Genomic DNA, 8,062 nt, shown 5'->3' on the forward strand with positions numbered 1-8,062 from the left:
CAAAGTGGGAAGGCAAAAAGTCAAGATTACTAATGGCAGCCGCAGGTTCGCAGCACACAGACATCAATCTCTCTTTTATCTCCCTGTCTTCTAGAAGCTGCCTCTAGTCCTCTCCCACTGCACTTCTGTGCAAAGAACTTTCCTCCATAAAGAGGAACTCAATGGGGGGGGTTTCACATTCCTACGTTGAAAGCCCTAGCTAAACCTCTTTAAGAGTTGCCTCACCAACAGTACGCACAAATCTACATTTCTTTCAAGCTGAAAATAGTTTTTCCATYAGTGGTCGAGTCATGAATGTCTCCTTGTGGAGGAAGCTTGTCCAACAGTGAGTGGTTTCATAATYCAGTTAACACTTTGAACAAAATGACAAAGTGCTAAATGAGTTAAGGCCTGGGGAAGACACTTTCATGTATTGCACAGCCTAGGTCTAAATTATTGACACACCACAGAATGCACTAAGCCAAACCCTTTGAAAAACAGGCAACAATCCTGAAACACACAGTACAACAAGAGTGACTCTGTAACAGACACTGTGCCAGCTTTAGCTCACAGGCAGAACATTCCAGGCCAGAGGAAAGCCACGTCTGCTCCTCCCCACTGTGTGGGTTTTGTTCTGCTAATCAGACCAAATGCCTCAAGGATTCAAGAACCCTGGAACTGTGTCCGTCTTAATAGAGCAGCCCTTCCAGCCAGCCTCTCCCTGTCATTCCACCAGCCCCACGCAGCTGAAGCTGAGCAGACAAACCATTCAGTGTGTAGGGGGTTAAAGACTTCATCCATTCATAACCTAACGTAGCTGGCGTAAAAGAAGCGCCTGAACGGAGAGCTCATCCGGTTATTGGCAACTCCGCTAGTGGTGATCCATTCAGGCTGTCCTCCCCCTTCCTTAACCCCAGTTGGTCCTCTACCCCCCTATTTCCCTCACTCCTCTAGCCATCATGTGCCCTCTCTTCCCTCATAACAGCAGAGCCCTTTTTCCTTGTGTAGCTGGCGTATGAATAGATGGATGGTTTATTACTAGACCGCTGACCAACTCCACATCCTCTCCGCCGCAGAGAAAATACATCGACTCCAGACCATCAAAATCTCAAATCTTGGCCTTCTCCCTTTTCCCCCCTCTCTCGTTCTTTGTTTGTTTGTTTCCCTCTGCCCCACCCGGGTCTCTCTGCTACTCCCGCATTGATAGGCGAAATGAGGCGCGTTGGAAATTTGCTGGCTGACAATGGAAGACAGCTGCTCTCACTGCATAAGTCTTTCATGAGCTGAATTAGCAGCGTGGGCTAGCCTCTCTCCCTTCCCCCACATGTTTCCCTGACAGCACACTGATCCAGACACACGCACACGCCTAGCCTTGTACAAAGCTTGGGAGACAGAGGAGGGTGGAGAGACAAAACATGAAAGGGCTTTGTTTCTCAGAACTGTGATCACTTTTGCAGGACGAGCCAAAGATGTTTTGCGACCTTGAAGCCATCCTCCCCATACATTTTCTATGAGGATATTGCTGCTAGGTGTACACAGCGACAGCTCACGTTTTAACTAGAGGTCGACCGATTATGATTTTTCAACGCCGATACGATTATTTGAGGACCAAAAAAAGCCCATACCGATTAATCTGCGATTTTATATATATATATATATATATGTAATGAAGACAATTGACAACAATACTGAATGAAACATTATTTTAACTTAATATAATACATAAATAAACTCAATTTAGTTTCAAATAAATAAACATGTTCAATTTGATTTAAATATGCAAAAACAGTGTTGGAGAAGAAAGTAAAAGTGCAAATTGTTCATGTAAAAAAGCTAACTTTAAGTTCATTGCTCAGAACATGAGAACATATGAAAGCTGGTGGTTCCTTTTAACATGAGTCTTCAATATTCCCCGTTAAGAAGTTTAGGTTGTAGTTATTATAGGAATTAGGACTATTTCTCTCTATACCATTTGTATTTCATATACCTTTGACTATTGGATGTTCTAATAGGTACTTTAGTATTGCCAGCCTAATTTCGGGAGTTGATAGGCTTGAAGTCAAACAGCGCAATGCTTGAAGCACAGCGATGAGCTGCTGGCAAACGCAGGAAAGTGGTGTTTGAATGAATGCTTACGAGCCTGCTGCTGCCTACCACCGCTCAGTCAGACTGCTCTATCAAATCATAGACTTAATTAGATATAACCAACACACAGAAATATGAGCCTTAGGTCATTTATAGGTCAAATCCGGAAACTATCATTTCGAAAACAAAATGTTTATTCTTTCAGTGAAATACGGAACCGTTCCGTATTTTATCGAACGGGCGGCAACCCTAAGACTAAATATTGCTGTTACATTGCACAACCTTCAATGTTATGTCATAATTATGTAAAATTCTGGCAAATTAATTGCGGTCTTTGTTAGGTAGAAATGGTCGTCACACAGTTCGCATGAGCGAGGCGGCCCAAACTGCTGCATATACCCTGACTCTGCTTGCACAGAACGCAAGAGAAGTGACACAATGTCCCTAGTTAAAAAAAAATGTTAGCAGGCAATATTAACTAAATATGCAGGTTAAAAAATGTTTTACTTGGGGCCTCCCGGGTGGCGCAGTGGTCTAGGGCACTGCATCGCAGTGCTAGCTGCGCCACCAGAGTCTCTGGGTTCGCGCCCAGGCTCTGTCGCAGCCGGCCGCGACCGGGAGGTCCGTGGGGCGACGCACAATTGGGCTAGCGTCGTCCGGGTAGGGAGGGTTTGGCCGGTAGGATAACCTTGTCTCATCGCGCTCCAGCGACTCCTGTGGCGGGCCGGGCGCAGTGCACGCTAACCAAGGGGCCAGGTGCACGGTGTTTCCTCCGACACATTGGTGCGGCTGGCTTCCGGGTTGGAGGCGCGCTGTGTTAAGAAGCAGTGCTGCTTGGTTGGGTTGTGCTTCGGAGGACGCGTGGCTTTCGACCTTCGTCTCTCCCGAGCCCGTACGGGAGTTGTAGCGATGAGACAAGATAGTAATTACTAGCGATTGGATACCACGAAAAAATTGGGGAGAAAGGGGATTAAAAAATAATAAAAGTTTTACTAGTGTACTGATTTCAAGAAAGGTGTTGATGTTTATGGTTAGGTACACATTGGTGCAACGACAGTTCTTTTTTCGCAAATGCGCTTGTTAAATCGTCACGGTTTGGCGAAGTAGGCTGTGATTCGATGAGAAATTAACAGGCACCGCATTGATTATATGCAACACAGGACAAGTTAGATAAACTAGTAATATCATCAACCATGTGTAGCTAACTAGTGATTATGTTAGGTTAATTGTTTTTTATAAGATAAGTTTAATGCTAGCTAGCAATTTACCTTGGCTCCTTGCTGCACTCGTGTAACAGGTGGTCAGCCTGCCACGCAGTCTCCTCGTGGAGTGCAATGTAATCGGCATTACCGATTGTTATGAAAACTTGAAATCGGCCCTAATTAATCAGCCATTCCGATGAATCGGTCGACATCTAGTTAACACAAATAGCCTATGGTACCTGAGGAAAACATGAGGGCATTCAAAGACTTCCTCAGCAACTCAAACCATATGAACACAGATCAATTCACAGGCTCATACACGATTATTATAAGCCTACTCCTCCATTTCCTTTGCTATACATTAATCTAATCTACAATCTAGCCTCCGAGGTGGTACCCAGTTTACCGCTCATTAGGAAAGTAAATAACTGTATGCTTCTGTTAGATATCAGAACATCATGAATTGTGAAATGATCACAATGGACATTGATAGTGACATTATTTCAGCATGAAGGCTCAGGCTACAGTGCTGCCATTCCCAGAAAAGTCTCCTTGTTATCCAATAGAGGAGAAACAAAATAGCATGTGGCCTCCCAGCACGGTGCAGCGAGGTTTATAGGCTCCTCCACAAGCTTTGTCAAAGTCAACATTTTATTGCGACACCTTCAGGAGCAAATTAAAAACAGGCACATCCCCCTATTGACAAAGACCCCATATGTTACGAAAACTATTTTAAAAAGTAGGTTACAGAACAGGCACAGGCTGACAGTTATCTATTTTCAAAAGATCCATGATTAAAATGGTTACAATGATTAGGCAAACAATGGTTAGCTTAAATAGACTGCTCAAACCGTTCTAGGTTATGAGCAACAGCAAAAACGCACAGAAGGCCTAACACATTTCAACTCTTCTTTAAAGACAATGGTGTTGTCTTTCAGAAATACATGTAGTCTTGTGATGACGGTGAGAGTTTTTTTTTATTCAATGTAAACCTAGCTGGAAGTAAACGTCTTCTCTTGTGTACAAAAGCAGATCTTTCAGTGCTCTCAGCAGCTTTCAGAAAGGAACAAGAGGGCACAAATCAAGCCCGTGCGTCTCCAGGTCAAGGAGCCTGCTAAATGTCTACAGACACAGTTTACGACCAGCTGGACTGGGTTCCAATATTAAATATTTCCACACAAGGGTCTTCTCAAGGCTCTTGACAAGGATTTCCTGGAACACTGTCCGACAGCACTATAAACTCAGTGGGCCGCAGCTTTCCCATTCCCTGACGAGGCCTCTGGTCTGACCGTGGGGGATGGGGMGGAACCTTGTTCCTGAGGCAGAACCAGCTCTGGGAATGGCTCTGCTACAACTACAGTCACTGTTCTGGCGTGGCTTTAATCCCAGCCACAGTAAAGTGACATTGGACACCAGGAATACGACACCCAGACAAAAAATAGCCCTGAGCTAAGGCTCCTTTTGTAATGGTACATTGAGGCCACTGCACAAACATTTGGTGAGACGTTCTTGGCAGTAATGTAAATTCTCACACCTGTACCATTTTGGAAAAGGACTAGAGAGAACTGTGCTAGCTGACAGCAAACTGAAACGTTTTTGCAAATTGCTGGTTAAATATAGACAACTTGAGGGTAGACATTTGTGACCGACTGTTAATGAATCATTCACACCATCTAGCCTACAGAACAAAGAAACGCATTTGTATAGGAGGGACTAAGCGRGTGAGTGTAAAGAGAGAGCAGAAGGCTAAGTGGTGGCTATACAGCAGAATATGCCTGGACAGGATTTCRCCCGCGTGAGGAGWAGGAATCAGTATTTCCCACTTCATCGTGTTGCCTCATCACCCTACGACAATAGCAACCCCAGATAACAAGGCTTTCTTAAGTGGGGAAAGTTGGAAAGGAAACAAGACCCACTTACCGAAGAAAACTCCTTACGTATACTGCAGAGGAGCCAGTAGCAACATTGACACAAATTCCAGGTTCAAGGCTGCTTTTTGCTGGCATGCCAAAAATGAATCTAGCATAATATTGATGTGAATAGATTATGGCAATTATCTGCAGCAACTGACAGCCTAAAGATTGTGACAAATGTTGGGTCTTTTCCTCAGTATTATGAAAGCTTGTCTGATCTCAATTTATATAAAACACTGAAAGGAAACGTGTTTATGCTTCCCAACAGTTAGAGAAATTCAGAAGAGCCGAGACAAAAGGCATTTAACAGCTTGCCTGCACATGCTCTGAGGAAACAAAGAGGATAATGAATGTGTCCTTTTCATAAAGAGACAAAAGGAAACACATTAAACACTGAATTMAACCGCAACTTCAGGCAAACTCTAGCCTAAATGTTTCTGGATCTGAGAGAAACAGACTAGCTCAACTAAAAAGTTGTCAGAGATCAGCTTACAATCCTTATCTCCTTAACACCATTAAGGGGTCAAAAGTTAACTGACCTAGCCTCAATAATCCAAGGCTATAGCTTTTTCTAAATAGGTGGGCAAAGTAGATTTGCCGTCACTAACCCTCCCTTGTATTGTGTTTAAGCCTCACAGCCTTTTACGTGTGTGGAGACAGAGGCTAATGACAGACGTGGAAAACAATTAGTGGGAGTGTTTTTACTGGAGTAGAGAGGGGGCTCCCTGTGGGAGAGAGTTCTAACAGATAGAGGCAGCACTACAGGAATCACAGCACTGACTGACTCCACTGCTGCAAAACGCCTCCCTTCATCTGTTCCTCACACACACGTATCTAAACACGCATGCAGGTTCTCTCAACAGTAGGTTGTCAAATCAACTGAAAATAGGCATGTAGGGCCAACAAGCTTTGTTTTCAATGAAATTGAAGCCGGGCAATGGTGGAGGCCAACCACAGGCAAAGAGCTAAGGCGAGCCAGAGGAAGGAGTGTATTTTTTCACTTTCCACATTGGATTTCTATTATGCTAATGAATTATCCACAGACAGATGGCTGTCAGGAACCTAGTGAACAGAATAACACCTTGAGGAATGAGAAATCAAGTTTGCTAATACCAGGAAAAGCAATTCAAGCATGGATAGTTACCACCAATGCAAAGAAAATACCATTGATTCAACATAGTAAAACTATGATACACATTTCCAAGCATTAGGATATTCAATCATTCTTGCCTTTAAGCATTTAACAAGATAACAATTTGACTGTGCGATTCCCATTACTACAGAGGCCTCTCACGACAGCCTGAATGGGGGCTCTTCATTTGCGGCAATCACATGGAACATACAAGCCTGCTGATCAAGAGGAATCACTTCTCCACACTCGCTTGAGGCGACAACAGAGCACGCGCTGCACGCCTCTTTATCGATGCTTTCTCTGCTCTGAAATGAGGGCAAAAAGAATCAGTCCCTGTGCGCTCCACGGGGCGAAGTGTAGTCATTTAACATTTGACTCATGAGTAGACTTAGGCTGCATTTCATAATGCTCAGTTTGAACCCAGACTGATATTGGTGAGGAAGCAGTTGAAAAGGAACACGTCGAGGCTGGACGCTTAAAAGAATGCTTCGTCATAGTGCTAGGGCCAAAACATGGAGGCCCTCCGAGTGGCGCAGCGGTCTAAGGGACTGGATCGCAGTGCTCAGGCGCCACTACAGCATCGGGTTCGATCCCAGGCTGTGTCACAGCCGGCCGTGGCCAGAAGCCTATAGGGCCCTCACAATTGGGTTTGGCCGGGGGGAATTTCCTTGGGTCATTTTACTCTAGCGGCTGCAAGCTGACCTCGGACTCAGTTGGACGGTGTTTCCTCGGACACATTGACACTCCCTCTGGCTTCTGGGTTAAGCGAGCAGTGCGGCTTGGCAGGTCTGTTTCGCAGGACACATGGCTCTCGACCTTCGCCTCTCCCGAGTCCGTTGTGGAGTTGCAGCGGCAATGAGACAAGATCGTAACTACCAATTGGATATCACAGAATTGGGAGAAAAAGGTGGTAAAATATCTATAAAAAATAACTGATTGAAATGAACAGGTCGACATGGAGTAGATCTCAGCTACATCATAATGCTTTGTTCAGCAGTTCAAAGGAACACGTCTAGGCTAGACGACTAACAGCTGAAAGAAAGCACCGTCATGGTGCTAGGGCTGAAACAATGTGTCTTCATGGCAAGGTGCCTCAGCAGGACCAAGCAAGTTATCCTACTGAGTTTCGGCTGAACAGATTGGGGAAATACAGGTTTTCCCCAATCCCTGCTTGCTGTGTCGCCTTGTTTTTCCACATAAAAAAAATGGAAGAATATTAAGTTCTGTGGTTAGGACTACACATCAGGTCTCTTGTTGGAATTGGGCTAACCAGCATATATGAACAAGTATAGCTACCCTCGTCTACGCAATTGACACTCCCCTCAAATCCAGTCATCCCTCCCTCCTCGTCCAGACTCAAAGCCTTGGTGTTATTTAAAGGAATGAGCTGTAACACAATAGCACCAGTAAGTCAGAGGCAAGAAAAGGAAATAAAGTTGTCATGAGACTCCTTTCTCCCCTAACTGCACATCAGCGACTACACAGTGGTTACCAGGCTCTTTCACTCTCAAGCACAGACCCTGTTTTCCTCCTTCCTCTTTTGAACTGACATTGCTAATGTAATTTTCCATAAAGCTGCTCCATTCGTCAAGGCCAGCATCAGTCGAGGCAGCTACGAACGCCTGGCCCTCCAGGCTTGTATAATGAGGAGCGAGAGAGAGCAAGAGAGAGAGAGAGGGGGGGGGGGCAGTGCTGTAGTTAAGGGAGCAGAGATGTTTTATTCCAGAAACAAGAGCCAATGCTTTAGGAGC

The sequence above is a fragment of the Salvelinus sp. IW2-2015 genome, unplaced genomic scaffold (assembly GCF_002910315.2).
Source record: "Salvelinus sp. IW2-2015 unplaced genomic scaffold, ASM291031v2 Un_scaffold5192, whole genome shotgun sequence".
NCBI classification, from domain to species: Eukaryota; Metazoa; Chordata; class Actinopteri; order Salmoniformes; family Salmonidae; genus Salvelinus; species Salvelinus sp. IW2-2015.